Raw genomic sequence first — 15927 nt, 5'->3', positions numbered from 1 at the left:
CTGCTCAGAATGACTGCATGGCTTGCATCGTCATAAAGGAGTGCATGACCTCATTTGGTTGTCATGACCAATGGTTTACCAGTCACCGAGAGTCATCATTCAAGGAGGTGTTCTTGGTCTGTGAGGCAAGCTGGACCTTCAGCAATGAGTGCAGTTATTCTCACATGCATGCTTGAAAAAGAAAAGAAGGCTCCTTGAGTTTCTCTTGGCATGCTGTTCTAGGAGCCCCATGTTTCATTTTCAAATGGAGAATGAATATTCACTTGGCCTGCTCTCAGGAAAGAGATAATCATACTGCTTTAAAAAATAATCAGTGTATCTGTGACTTATGATGTGAAGGCCATGTCCTCTGCTGGGTTTCTTCTTGAAACATCGAGAGGTTTGAATAGTGGCACAGAGTGAAGAAAATCTACTGGTCTACTGAGGTGAGGAGGCACACAACTCAAAAATTACTGGCCTACTTTTTTAGTACCACCACCTCATTCAGAACTCAAGATATGAGAACACACAGTTTAAATCCCTGGCAAAATGCCCCATAGCCAAGCTTTGCCACGCAAATCCATCTTTGAGAAGGAGGAACTCTTTATCACCTGAGATACTAAGGGAGGCATGTCCAAGTTGAATCAAAAGTACCCTGTCTGGACGTGACTCCATTCATGGAAGAACTTCTGTCTCAGCCTACTGGATGAATTCCCCATGAGTAGGTATGTAATATCATCATTATGTGGATGAACTGATTGTATGAGACAGCAAAATTAGGGAGATATTAGAAAGCTTGTTCACCCAAGCTGTCCTCCACTTTTTCACAGGGATGCCTTCTTCAGAGAAGTCCTTAAGAATAACTGTTAGATTCTGGACAAAAGACGTCAAACAGTTGCCTGGCCTCATGTCCTCCCAAAGTCAAATAGTCTCCAGTAATTTCTTTGCATTTGGTTACTTCTGATGAGCCTGTGGTCCTCCTTGAAAAGGAGGCAACAAGGGAGGATGTTTAGCTGGGTCATTGATGAAATCTTTGTATGACTCTAGTGAGATGTTGTCTTAAAAGTCTTGTGCAATAAGTTCTGCTGAAGACTTTCTTAGATGGCAGTTGTGCATACTGACATGAGAGGGAGTATTGCCCTGACATTGCTTAGTTGTGTAGCACTCTAAGGTGGATAGGCTATCCAGGGGAACTCCACACTGAGGAAGCAGTTCTCCATGAAATAGGAAAATTCAATTGTAATGTCTTGACCCCTTTCACAATCCTGAGCACTTCAACCACGCATTCCATACCACAAATTCTCTATTTGTGTCTCTCAATGAAATATTCTCCCCATGCTGGATGGATGGCATGCACCATGCTATGAGAAAGCATGACTGGGATTGGGATTCATGACCATCATTCATAAGTTCCTTGGGCCACTTAGACATGGTACCCTCAGTTCTGGAGGCAAAAGAAATTCTGAACCAATATGAGTCCCTTTTCTCTTGAAACCAGTAAGAGACTGGAGCAATGAAGGTTCAAAGATGCCCTAAACCTGGTGTTTCATGATGTCCATGGTCTCCTCTCAATTCAGGAGAAGAGGATTTTGTCAAGCATGTGACAAACTGGAGAGGCAGGCCACGAATACATGCTAATGCATTCTTTCACTCAACTTGTGCCAGATTATGGACTTAGTTGCACATCTTCTTAGGAATCAGGGAATGTGCAATGGTGATGCAAACAAGGAGAGTGGACTCCAGTCATATTCATAGGCGACAAAAACTAAGAAGTACATATGATATCCACTTTGTGAATTCATCAACACACTAGAAATCTCAAGTGTTGAAAACTCACTGAATAAAAGCAGCAGGTTAGACCCAAACATTACAAATATTGCCCAAGGAACCCAATTATTACACTGAAGACCGCTTGATAACTTGAGATTTGAGAGGACATGCATCCAATATGTATCATCCTGAAATCTGGGTGTGCTGTGTTCTTTTGTTCCTGATCAATGGGTATAGCAAACTTTGTCAGAATAAGGGTCCCAACTGAAATGTATTCTCTTCTCAGGATGTATTTGGAAGAAAGGTCTGTGGGAAATGACCTCCCAGTTGAAGTATCAGTTTCCTTTTTGACACGTATTTTGGACCCCTCTTCTGCCAGAAATTGGCTTGGAAATAAGTTGCTATCTGAAAAACAAATGGCTGTAATAATGTGGATGGCCAGGGATACTCTGGAATTGAAATATTCTCCCAAATGCTGTTCCTGGTTGACCTGTGGTGAGCATATGACTGTTGTTGCCACATATATAGAATTGGCAGATACTTTTGTTGGGTCAATGATGAGTACTTTATATTGCCTTGAGGAGAGGTGATGACTTAAATATCAAGTACAATGGCATGACGCTGAGGCCAGTCTAGAAGACTGTTGTGTAATCCAACTTGTGGAAAATGATGATGGTCCCTTCAGTACTACCTAGTTTGGTGTTGGAGGACTTGAAGTACAGGAGGCCATCTTTCGGAACATGTGGATATGCTACTCCATAAAATTCCTCCCTTACCCTTATACTTTAATCCTCATCCCACGTCCTGGCCATTTTAGCATCCCTTGCTGATCACCACAACACACGTTTTGCATTCAGGGTAAAATTCTGCTCAGAATGGCTGCCTGGCATGCACCGTCATACAAGAGCGCATGGCTTCCATTGGCTGCCATGACCAATGGTTATCAGTCATCGAGTGTCATCATTAAAGGAGGTGTTCTTGATCTGGGAGGCAAGATGGACCTTCAGCAATGCAGGCAGTTTTCTCTCAAGTCATGGGTGAAACGGGAGTAAACAGCACCTTGAGTTTCTCTTGGCATGCTGTTCTATGAGCCCCATGCTTGTTTTTCAAAGAGAGGGCGAATACTCTTTGGTCCTGCTCCAAGGAGAGAGGGATTCATGCTTGTTTAATAATGATCAGTGTATTCGTGGATCAGGATGTGTATGGACATGTCCTTTGCTGGATCCTTTCGGAAAACTTTGAGAGATTTGAATGGTGGCACAGAGGAAAGAGAATCCACTGATCTTTTGATTGAGGGGACATACAACTAAAAAATTACTGGTCAACATTTTTCATGCCACCGCCTTTCTTCAGAACTCAAGCCATGAAAACACACAGGCTAAATCTCTGGCTAAATTCCCCATAACCAAACTTTGTTATGGAAATTCACCTTTGAGAAGAAGTAACTCTTCCACCTGAGATACCAAGGAAGGGATGTCTAAACTCTATCAAAATTACCCTGTCTGCACTTGACTCCATTCATGGAGGAAATTCTGTCTCAGCCTACTTGACGGATTCCACATGAGTAGCTATCTAATTTTATCATTGTGTGGATGAACCGATTGTTTGAGACAGCAAAATTAGGGATATATTAGAGAGCTTGTTCACTCAAGCTGTCCTCCTCTTTTTCACAGGGATCCCTTCTTTAGGGAAGTCCTTGGGTGTAACTGCTACTTTCTGGAAGAAGTACGTTATCCAGGTGCCTGACCTCATGTCCTCACAAAGTGAAATAGTCCTGACAAATCTTGTCGCATTTTGTTACTTCTGATAAGCCGAGAGGTCTCTTTCAAAAGGAGGCAGCAAAGGAGGATGCTTAGATGGGTCAGTAATGAAATCTTTGTCTTGTCTCTACAAGGTGTTGTCTTAAAAATCTTGCTCAATAGAGTTACGCTGTGACGTTCCTAGGTGACAGGTGTGCATACTGACTTGAGAGGGAGGATTGTCCTGATATTGCTGTAGTTATGGAGCACTCTGAGGTAGATAGTGTGTCCAAGGGGACTCCACCCTGAGGAAGCAGTTCTCCAAGAAATAGGCAAATTCAATTGTCATGTCTTCACCCCTTTCACGAAAGCTGGGCACATTAACCACATCTTCCAACCACAAAATCTCTATTTGTGTCGCTCAATGAAATATTCTGCCCACGCTGGATGGATGACACGCACCATGCTACGAGGGCATGACTGGGATTGGGATTAATGACCATAATTCATAAGTTCATGGGGGCCACTCAGGCATGGGACTCTCATTTTTGGATGCAAAATGAATTCTGAACCCATATGAGGACTTTTTCTCTTGAGACCTATGAGACTAGAGCAATGAGTGTCCACAGATGCACTAAGCCTGATATTGGATGGTGCCCATAGTGTCCTCTAAACTTAAGGAAAAGAATATTTTGCCGAGCATGAGAGAAACTGGAGAGGCAGGCCATGAATACATGCTAAAGTATTCTTTTGCTCAACTTGTGCCAGATGATGGCCTTAGTTGCACATCTTTTTAGGTATGAGGTACTGTGGAATGGTGACACAAATAAGTTGAGTGGGCTCCAGTCATATTTAGCGGGGACAAGAACAAAGAAGTAGATATGATTTCCACTTGTCAATTCATCAACACTCTTGAAAGCTCAAGCGGTGAATACTCACTGATTAAAAGCAGCAGGTTAGACACAAACATTCCAAATATTGCAAAAGAAACCCAATTATTACATGGTAGACATCATGATAACTTGAGATATGAGAGGACACAGATCCAATATATACCACTCTGAACCCTGGGTGTGCTTTGTTCTTTGGCTCATGATTCATGGGGATCACACACTTTGCCAGAAAATAAGAGGTCTCAATTGATATGTATTGTCTTGTCAGGATGTATTTGGAAGAACGGTCTGTGGCAAGTGGTCTCCCAGTGGAAGTATCAGTTTTCATTTGGACACACCATTTTTGACTCCTCTTCTGCCAGAAACTGGCCTGGAAATAAGCAGCTATCCCAAAAACAAAGGGCTGTAATAAGATGAATTCACATGGATCTTCTGGAATTGAAATATTCTACCAAGTGCTGATCCTGCTTGACTTGTGGTGAGCATATGACTATCCTTGCCGCATATATGAAATTGGCAGATACTTTTGTTGGGTCAGTGATGAGTACTTTATATTGCCTTGAGGAGCAGTGATGACTCAAATATCAAGTACAATGGCATGACGCTGAGGCCCAGCCTAGAAGACACTTGTGTAATCCAACATGGGAAAAATGATGATGGTCCCTTTGGTACGAAATAGTCTGGTGCTGGAGGACTTGTTATACGGGAGGCCATCTAGTGGAGCATGTGGATATGCTACTCCATAAAATTCCCCATGTTATCCTTATCTTTAATCCTCATCAGGGTTCCTGGCCATTTTAGCATCCATTGGTGATCACCACATCACACTTTGTGTCTTTCAGGGGGAAAATCTGTTCAAAATGACTGCACGGCATGCACCATCATAAAGGAGTGCATGACCTCATTTGGTTGTCATGACCAATGGCTTACCAGTCACCAAGAGTCATAATTCAAGGAGGTGTTCTTGGTCTGTGAGGCAAGCTGGACCTTCAGCAATGCATGCGGTTTTTCTCTCAACGCATGCTGAAAAAAGGAAAAAAGGCGCCTTGAGCTTCTTTTGGCATGTTGTTCCAGGAGCCCCATTTTCATTTTCAAATGGAGTGTGAATACACATTTTTCCTGCTCTAAGGAAAGAGAGACTCATGCTTCTTTAAAAATAATTGCTCTCTCGATCTCTCTTTCTCTCTGTTGCTGTCTCCCTCTCTGCAGCTCTCTCTCGCACTCTTTCTCTCGCACTCTCTCTCTTGCCCTCTCTCTCTCGCCCTCTCTTTCCCTCTCTTTCTCTTGCTCTCTCCCCCCTCTCTCTCACTCTCTCTCCCCATCTCTTTCTCTCTCTCTCCTTCTCTGTCTCCTTCCCTATCCCCCACCCAAAAAAAGAAAACAATAATAATAATCAGTATCTGTGACTCACATTGTGAATTTCCATGTCCTCTACTGGGCCCCTTCTGGAAACTTAGAGAGGTTTGAATGATGGCACAGAGCAAACAGAATCCACTGGTCTCCGTACATGAGGGGGCACACCTCAAAAATTACTGGCCTACATTTTTCGTACCACCACCTTGCTTCAGAACTCAAGATATGAGAACACACATGTTAAATCCCTGGCAAAATGCCCCATAACCAAGCTTTGCTATGAAAATCCATCTTTGAGAAGAAGGAAATCTTTATCACTCAAGATACTAAGGGATCATGTCCAAGCTGTATCAAAAGTAACCTTTCTGGATGTGACTCCATTCATGGAAGAACTTCTGTCTCAGCCAGTGGACAGATTCCACATTAGTAGGTATCTAATATCATCATTATGTGGATGAACTGATTGTATGAGGCAGCAAAATTAGGGAGATATTAGAAAGCTTGTTTACTTAAGCAGTCCTCCTCTTTTTCACAGGGATCCCTTCTTCAGAGAAGTCCTTAAGAATAACTGTTAGATTCTGGACGAATAACGTCATCCAGGTGCCTGGCTTCATGTCCTCACAAAGTCGAATATTCTCCAGTAATCTCTTTGCTTTCTGTTACTTCTGATGAGCCTATGGGTCTCTTTCAAAAGGAGGCAGCAAAGGAGGATGCTAAGCTTGGTCAATGATGAAATCTTCGTCTTGACTCTAGGGAGATGTTTCTTAAAATTCTTGTGCAATAAGTTCTGCTGAAGACTTTCTTAGGTAACAGGTGTGCATACTGACATGAGAGGGAGTATTGTCCTGACATTGCTTAGTTGTGTAGCACTCTAAGTCAGATAGGCTCTCCAGGGGTACTCCACCCTGAGGAAATAGACAAATTTGATTGTAATGTTTTCACCCCTTTCACAAACCTTGGTACTTTAACCACTCATTCCATGCCACAAATTCTCTATTTGTGTCTCTCAATGATATATTCTGCCTAAGCTGGATGGATGGGTCACACCATGCTACGAGAGAGCATGACTGGGATTGGGATTCATGACCATCATTCATAAGTTCCTTGGGCCACTTAGGCATGGTACTCTCAGTTCTGGAGGCAAACGGAATTCTGAACCAATATGAGGACCTTTTCTGTTGAAACCAGTATGAGACTGAAGCAATGAGTGTCCAAAGATGCCCTAAGCCTGGTGTTTGAAGATGTCCATGGTCTCCTCTCAACTCAGGGAGAAGTGAATTTTGTCTAGCATGTGACAAACTGGAGAAGCAGGCCATGAATAATTGCTAAAGCATTATTTCACGCAACTTTCCATTCTCCATTCCATTCCATTCCATTCCATTCCTCTCTATTCCATTCCTTTCCATATCATTCCATTCTATTAGATTCCATTCTATTCCATTCCTTTCCATTCCACTCCATTCCTTTCCATTTCATTCCAATTCTCTCCATTCCATTTCTTTCCTCTCCATTCCATTCCATTCCATTCCATTCCTTTCTATTCCATTCCAATGTATTTCATTTTATTCTATTCCTTTCCTTTCCATACCATTCCAGTCTATTACATTCCAGTCCATTCCATTCCATCCATTCCATTCCATTCCATTCTTTTCCATTCCTCTCCATTCCATTCCATTCTTTCCATTCCATTCAATTCCATTCCATAACATTCCTGATCATTCCTTTCTTTCCTCTCCATTTGTTTCCATTGCGCTCCATTCCATTCCTATCTTTTCCCTTCCATTCCATTCCACTCCTTCCATTCATCTCCATTCCATTCAATTCCATTCCTCTCCATTCCATTCCAATCCTCTCCATTCCTTTCCACATCATTCCATTCCATTCTATTCAGTTCCTCTCCATTACATTCCATTATATTCCATTTCTCTCTACTCCATTCCACACCATTCCTCCCCTCTCCATTCTGTTCCATTCCCTTCCCTTCCTCTCCATTCCATTCCATTCCATGCTTTCCTTTACACTTCATTCATTCCATTCCATTCTATTAGATTCCATTCCATTATTTTCCATACCATTCCATCTATTCCAAACCAGTCCATTCCATTCCGTTCCCTTCCATTCCTCTCCATTCCATTCCGTTCCTTTCCATTCTATTGCATTCCTCTCCATTACATTCCATTATATGCCATTCCTCTCCATTCCATTCCATTTTATTCCATTCTTTTCCATTCTATTCCTTTCCATTAAATTACATTCCAGTCCATTCCTCTCCATTCCACTCCATTCCCTTCCATTCCTCTCCATTCCATTCCTCTCTGTTCCATTATATTCGATTCCATTCCCTTCATCTTCATTCCACTCCGTTCCATTCCATTCCTTCCATTTCTCTCCATTCCATTGCATTCCATTCCATTCCATTCCTCTCCTCTCCATTCCATTCTATTCCATTCCTCTCCAATCCATTCCATTTCATTCCTCTCTATTTCAACCCATTCCATCCCTCTCCATTCCATTCCTTTCCATTCCATTCCATTCCCTTCTTCTTCATTCCATTCTCTTCCTTTCTATTCCATTCCGTTCCTCTCCATTCCATTCCTTTCTATTCCATTCCAACCTATTCCATTTCATTCTGTAACTTTCCTTTCCATATCATTCCAGTCCATTCCATTCAATTCCATCCATTCCATTCCATCCATTTCATTCCATCCATTCCATTCCATTCCTTTACATTACTCTCCATTCCATTCCATTCAATTCTTTCCCATTCCATTCCATTCCATAACATTCCTTCCTTTGCTCTACAATTGTCTCTATTCTGCTGCATTCCATCCCTATCTTTTCCTTTCCATTCCATTCCGCTCCATTCCAGTCATCTCCATTCCATTCAATTCCATTTCTCTCCATTCCATTCCAATCCATTCGATTCCTCCTCATTCCATTCCAATCCATTCCATTCAATTATTCTCCATTCCCTTCCATTACTCTCCATTCCCTTCCATTCCCTTCAATTCCATTCCATTCCTTTCTAATCCATTCCAAACCTTTCCAATCCATTCCATTCCTATCAATTCAATTCCATTCGTCTCCTATCTTCTCCAATCCACTCCATTTCATTCCATTCCATTGCATCCCGCTCCATTCCATTCCATTTAATTCCATTCTATTAGATTCCATTCCATTCCATTCTATTCCAGTTCATTCCTTTGCATTCCATTCCCATGAACCCTGGTTGTGCTGTGTTCTTTGGCTTGTGATCCATGGGGAGCGACACTTTGCCAGAAAAAAGAGGCCCCGACTGATATGTATTTTCTCATCAGGATGTATTTGGAAGAAAGGTCTGTGGGAAGAGGCCTCCCAGTGGAAGTACCAGTTTCCATTTGGACACACCATTTTTGACTCCTCTTTTGTCAGAAACTGGCCTGGAAATAAGCTGCTATCCCAAAAACAAAGGGTTGTAACAAGATGGATGGCCATGAATACTCTGGAATTGAAATAATCTCCCAAGTACTATTCCTGCTTGACTTGTGGTGAGCATATGACTGTCCTTGCTACATATATGGAATTGGCAGATACTTTTGTTGGGTCAATGATGAGTACTTTATATTGCCTAGAGGAGGGATGATGACTTAAATATCAAGTACAATGGCATGACGCTGAGGCCCAGCCTAGAAGACAGTTGTGTAATCCAACATGAGAAACATGCTACTCCATAAAATTCCCCAAGTTATACTTAAACTTTAATCCTCAAGAGTTCCTGGCTCAAATTGTGCCAGACGAAGGCCTTAGTTGCAGTCTTCTTAAGAATCAGGAAATGGGGAATGGTGATGCAAACAAAGAGAGTGAGCTCCAGTCATATTCAGAATGGACAAAAGCTAAGAAGTAGATATGATATCCACTTGTGAATTCATCAACACTGTAGAAAGTTCAAGTGGTGAAAACTCACTGACAAAAAGCAGCAGGCAAGACAAAAACATTCCAAGTATTGTGCCAGAAACCCAATTATTACACTGTAGACAGCTTGATAACTTGAGATTTGAGAGGACACGCATCCAATATGTACCATCCTGAACCCTGGGTATGCTGTGTTCTTTGGATATTGACCCATGGGGATCGCACACTTTCCCAGAAAATCGGTCCCAACTGATATGCATTATCTCATCAGGATGTATTTGTAAAAAAGGTCTGTGGGTAGTTGAAGTTCAGTTTCCTTTTTGACACGTATTTTGGACTCCTCTTCTGACAGAAACTGTCCTGGAAATTAGCTGCTATCCAAAAACAAATGGCTGTAATGATGTAAATGGCCACGGATACTCTGGAATTGAAATATTCTCCCAAACGCTGTTCCTGGTTGACCTGTGGTGAGCATTTGACTGTCCTTGCTACATATATGGAATAGACAAATACTTTTGTTGGGTCAATGATGAGTACTTCATATTGCCTTGAGGAGAGGTGATGACTTAAATATCAAGTACAATGGCATCACGCTGAGGCCCAGCCTAGAAGAAGTTGAGTAATTCAACTTGGGGAAAATGATGATGGTCCCTTTGGTATGATCTAATTGGATGCTGGAGGACTTGATGTACGGGAGGCCATCTTGTGGAGCATGTGGATATGCTACTCCATAAAATTCCCCATGTTATCCTTATACTTTAATCCTCACCCCAGGTGCTGACCATTGTAGCATCCCTTGCCAATCACCACAACACACTTTTTTCTTTCAGGGTAAAATTCTGCTCAGAACGGCTGCATCGCATTCACCATTGTACAAGAGTGCATGGCTTCCACTGGTTGTCATCACCAATGGCTTATCAGTCACTGAGGGTCATCATTCAAAGAGGTGTTCTTGGTTTGGGACGCATGATGGACCTTCAGCAACACATGCAGTTTTCTCTCAAGTCATGGGTGAAGTGGGAGTAAAAGCAACTTTAGTTTCTCTTGGCATACTGTTCTAGGAGCCCCATGCTTTTTTTTCAAAGAGAGGGTTAATACAATTTTGTCCTGCTCTAAGAAGATAGAGATTCATGCTTGTTTAATAATGATCAATGTATTTGTGGATCATGATGTGAATGGACATGTCCTCTGCTGGGTCCCTTCGGAAACCTTTGAGAGGTTTGAATGGTGGCATAGAATAAAGAGAATCCACTGGTCTTTTGATGTGAGGGGGCACACAACTCAAAAATTACAGTCCAACATTTTTTATACAATCGTCTTTCTTCAGAACTCAAGCTATGAAAACACAGGCTAAATCTATGGCAAAATCCCCATAACCAAGTTTTGTTATGGAAATCCACATTTGAGAAGGAGGAACTCTTTCCACCTGAGATACCAAGGGTGGCATGAACAAGCTGTATCAAAAATAACCTGTCTGGACTTGGCTCCATTCATGAAGAAACTTCTGTCTCAGCCTACTTGACGGATTCCACATGAGTATGTATCTAATTACATCATTGTGTGGATGAACCGATTGTTTGAGACAGCAAAATTAGGGAGATATTAGACAGCTTGTTCAATCAAGTTGTCCTCCTCTTTTTCACAGGGATCCCTTCTTCAGGGAAGTCCTTGGGAATAACTGCTAGTTTCTGGACGAAGCACGTTATCCAGGTGCTTGGCCTCATGTCCTCACAAAGTGAAATAGTCTCCACTAATCTGATCATATTTGGTTACTTATGGTGAGCCTAGGGGCCACTTTCAAAGGAGGATGCTTAACTGGATCAGTGATGAAATCTTTGTGTTGTCTCTACAGGTGTTGTCTTAAAAGTCTTGCACAATAGGGTAATTCTAAGGACCTTCTTAGATGACAGGAGTGCATACTGGTGCAAGAGGGAGAATAGCCCTGACATTTCTCTAGTTGTGGAGCACTCTAAGGTTGATAGGCTACCCAGGGGGACTCCACCCTGAAGAAGCAGTTCCCCATAAAATAGACAAATTCGATTGTAATGCCTTCACCCCTTTCACAAAGGCCAGGCACATTAACCACATCTCCCACACCACAAAATCTGTATTTCTGTATCTCAATGAAATATTCTGCCCACGCTGGAGGGATGGCACATAGCATGCTATGAGGGCATGACTGGGATTGGGATTAATGACCATAATTCATAAGTTCATGGGGGCCACTTAGGCATGGGGCTCTCAATTTTGGAGGCAAAATGAATTCTGAACCAATATGAGGACCTTTTTTCTTGAGACCTATATGTGACTAGAGCAATGAGTGTCCACAGACGTAATAAGTCTGGTGTTTGATTATGTCCATGGTCTCTTCTAAACTCAAGGAGAAGAAGATTTTACCAATCATGAGACAAACTAGAGAGGCAGGCCATGAATGCATGCTAAAAGATTCTTTTGCTCAACTTGTGCCAGACGATGGGCTTAGTTGCACATCTTCTTAGGAATCAGGTAATGTGAAATAGTGACATAAAAAGGAGAGTTGGCTCAAGTCATATTGAGTGGGGACAAAAACAAAGAAGTAGATTTGATTTCCACTTGTCAATTCATCAACACTCTTGAACGTTGAAGCTGTGAATACTCACTGATTAAAAGGAGCAGGCTAGACACAAAGTTACCAAATATTGCACAAGAAACCCAATTATTACATGTTAGACCTCTTGATAACTTGAGATATGAGAGGACACAGATCCAGCATGTACCACTCTGAAACCTAGGTGTGCTATGTTCTTTGGCTTGTGATCAATTGGGATTGCACACTTTGCCAGAAAAAAAGAAGTACCGACTGATATGTGTTGTCCCGTCAGGATGTATTTGAAAGAAGGGTCTCTGAGAAGAGGCCTCCCAGTTGATTTATCCGTTTCCATTGGACAGATCGTTTTTGACTCCTCTTCTGCCAGAAACTGGCCTGGAAATAAGCTGCTATCCCCACAAAAAAAGGGCTGTAACAAGAAGGATGGCCATGGATCCTCTGGAATTGAAATATTCTCCCAAGTGCTGTTCCTGCTTGACTTGTGGTGAGCATATGACTATCCTTGCCGCATTTATAGAATTGGCAGATACTTTCCTTGGGTCAATGATGAGTACTTTATATTGCCTTGAGGAGCAGTGATGACTTAAACATCAAGTACAATAACATGACGCTTAGGCCCAGCCTAGAGGACAGTTGTGTAATCCAACATGGGAAACTTGATGATGGTCCCTTTTGTATGATCTAGTTTGGTGCTGCAGGACTTGTTGTATGGGAGGTCACAAGGAGCATGTGTATATGCTACTCCATAAAATTCCCCATGCTATTCTTAAACTTTAATCCTCATCAGAGTTCCTGGCGATTTTACCATTCATTGGTGATCACCACAAGACACTTTGTGTCTTTCAGGGGGAAAATCTGCTCAGAATGACTGCATGGCATGCACCTTCGTAAAGGAGTGCATGACCTCGTTTGGTTGTCATGACCAATGGTTTACCAGTCACCGAGGGTCATCATTCAAGGAGATGTTCTTGGTCTCAGAGGCAAGCTGGACCTTCAGCAATGCATGCAGTTTTCTCTCAACGCATGCTTGAAAATGGAAAAAAGCTGCCTTGTGGTTCCCTCAGAGTGGTGTTTCCTGAGCCCCCTCTTTCATTTTCAAATGGAGTGTGAATACACTTTTGTCCTGCTCTAAGGAAAGAGTGATTCATGCTTCTTTGAAATTAATCAGTGTATCTGTGACTAACGATGCGAATGGCCATGTTCTCTGCTGGGCCCCATCTGGAAACTTAAGAGGTTTGAATGGTGGCACAGAACAATGAGAATCCACTGATCTCCTGACATGAGGGGGCACACAACTCAATAACTACTGGCCTACATTTTTCATACCACCACCTTTCTTCAGAACTCGAGATATGAGAACACACAGGTTAAATCCCTGGCAAAATGCCCCATAACCAAGCTTTGCTATGAAAATCCATCTTTGAGAAGGAGAAACTCTTTATCACCTGAGATAGTAAGGGAGGCATGTCCAAACCGTATGATAAGTACCCCGTCTGGACGTTACTCCATTCATGGAAGAACATCTGTCTTAGCCTACTGGGCGGATTCCATATGAGTGGGTGTCTACTATCATCATTATGTGGATGAACCGTTTGTATGAGACAGCAAAATTAGGGAGATATTAGAAAGCTTGTTCACCCAAGCTGTCCTCCACTTTTTCACAGGGATCCCTTCTTCAGAGAAATCCTTAAGAATAACTGTTATATTCTGGACGAAGGACGTCATCAAGGTGCCTGGCCTCATGTGCTCCTCAAGTCAAATAGTCTCCAGTAATCTCTTTGCATTCAGTTAATTCTGATGAGCCTATGGGCCTCTTTCAAAAGAAGGTAGCAAATGAGGATGCTATGCTGGGTCAATGATGAAATCATCATCTTGACTCTACTGAGGTGTTTTCTTAAAAGTCTTGTGAAATAGTGTTATGCTGAGGACCTTCTTATGTGACAGGTGTGCATACTGATGTCAGAAGGAGCAATGTTCTGACTTTGCTTAGTTGTGTAGCACTCTAAGCCTGATATGCTATCCAGGGGAACTCCACCCTAAGGAAGCAGTTCTCCATGAAATAGGCAAATTCAACTGTAATGTCTTCATGCCTTTCAGAAAAGCTGGGCACTTTAACCACGCATTCCATACCACAAATTCTCTATTTCTGTCTCTCAATGAATTATTCTGCCCATGCTGGATGGATGGCATGCACCATGCTGCAAGAGAGCATGTCTGGGATTTGGATTCATGACCATCAGTCATAAGTTCCTTGGGCCACTTCAGAATGGTACCCTCAGTTCTGGAGGCAAAAGGAATTCTGAAACAATATGAGTCCCTTTTCTCTTGAAACCAGTATGTGACTGGAGCAGTGAGGGTCCAAAGGTATCCTAAGCCTGGTGTTTGATGATGTCCATGGTCTCCTCTCAACTCAGGGAGCAGAGGATTTTGTCCAGCATGTGACAAAGTGGAGAGGCAGGTCATGAATACATGCTAAAGCATTCTTTCGCTCAACTTGTGCCATATGGAGGCCTTACTTGCACATCTTAGGCATCAGGGAATGTGAATTGGTGATGCAAACAAGGAGAGTAGGCTCCACTCATATTCAGAGGGACAAAAACTATGAAGTAGATATGATATCCACTTGTGGATTTATCAACACTCTAAGAAGCTCAAGTGGTGAAAATTCACTGTCTAAAAGCAGCAGGCTAGTCACAAACATTTCAAATATTGCCTAAGAATCACAATTATTACACTGTAGACTGCTTGATAACTTGAGATTTGAGAAGATATGCATCCAATATGTACCACACTGAACCCTTGTTATGCTGTGTTCTTTGGATCCTGAAACATGGAGGATCGCACACTGCCAGAAAATAGGATTCAACTGCTATGTATTGTCTCATCAGCATGTATTTGGAAGAAAGGTCTGTGGGAAGTCAGTTTCCTTTTTGAAACGTATTTTGGACTCCTCTTCAACCAGAAACTGGCCTGGAAATAAGCTGCTAATTCAAAAGCAAATGGCTGTAATGACGTGGATGGCCATGGATTGACTGGAATTGAAATTTTCTCTCAAATGCTGTTCCTGGTTGACTTATGGTGAGCCTATGACTGTCCTTGCTACATATATGGAATTGGTAGATACTTGTGTTGGGTCAGCAATGAGTACTTTATATTGCCTTGAGGAGCGGTAATGAGTTAAATATCAAGTACAATGGCATGACGCTGAGGCCCACAATAGAAGACATTTGTGCAATCCAACTTGGGGAAAATGATGATGGTGCCTTTGGTATGATCTAATTTGGTGCTGGAGGACTTGAAGTACGGGAGTTTATCGTGTGGAACATGGGGATATGCTACTCCATAAAATTCTCCATGCTATACTTATACTTTAATCCTCATCTCAGATACTGACTATTTTAGCATCAATTGCTGATCACCACAATACATTTTTTTTCTTTCAGGGCAAAATTCTGCTCAGTATGGCTGCATGGCATTTACTGTTGTTAAAGAGTGCATGGCTTCCATTGGTTCTCATGACCAATGGATTATCAGTCACTGAGGGTCATCATTCAAGGATGTGTTCTTGGTATGGGAGGCAAGATGGACCTTCAGCAATACATGCAGTTTTCTCTCAAGGCATGGGTGAAACGGGAGTAAACGACACCTTGAGTTTCTCTTGGCAGGCTGTTCTAGGAGCCCAATTCTTTAATTTAAAATGAGGGTGATTGCACTT

At 42.2% G+C, this 15927-nt stretch overlaps 1 long non-coding RNA gene across 2 annotated transcripts; it reads left to right on the top strand.

Annotated features, from left to right (window-relative positions):
- On the top strand, window positions 1-10907 carry LOC103270429. 2 transcript variants are annotated; one of them, XR_504969.1, is made up of 6 exons: window positions 1-704; window positions 2036-2244; window positions 4650-4859; window positions 9052-9261; window positions 9978-10092; window positions 10456-10907. It is a non-coding gene; the product is annotated as an uncharacterized LOC103270429 (long non-coding RNA). The 2 variants fall into 2 exon arrangements; XR_504968.2 differs by lacking the exons at window positions 9052-9261; window positions 9978-10092; window positions 10456-10907 and adding an exon at window positions 5224-5597.
- The last annotated feature ends 5020 nt before the right edge of the window (window positions 10908-15927 follow it).

This window comes from Carlito syrichta, unplaced genomic scaffold (genome assembly GCF_000164805.1).
Source record: "Carlito syrichta isolate Samal-C Ts95f unplaced genomic scaffold, Tarsius_syrichta-2.0.1 Scaffold309831, whole genome shotgun sequence".
NCBI classification, from domain to species: Eukaryota; Metazoa; Chordata; class Mammalia; order Primates; family Tarsiidae; genus Carlito; species Carlito syrichta.
This window is presented reverse-complemented; position numbering and strand designations above follow the sequence as displayed.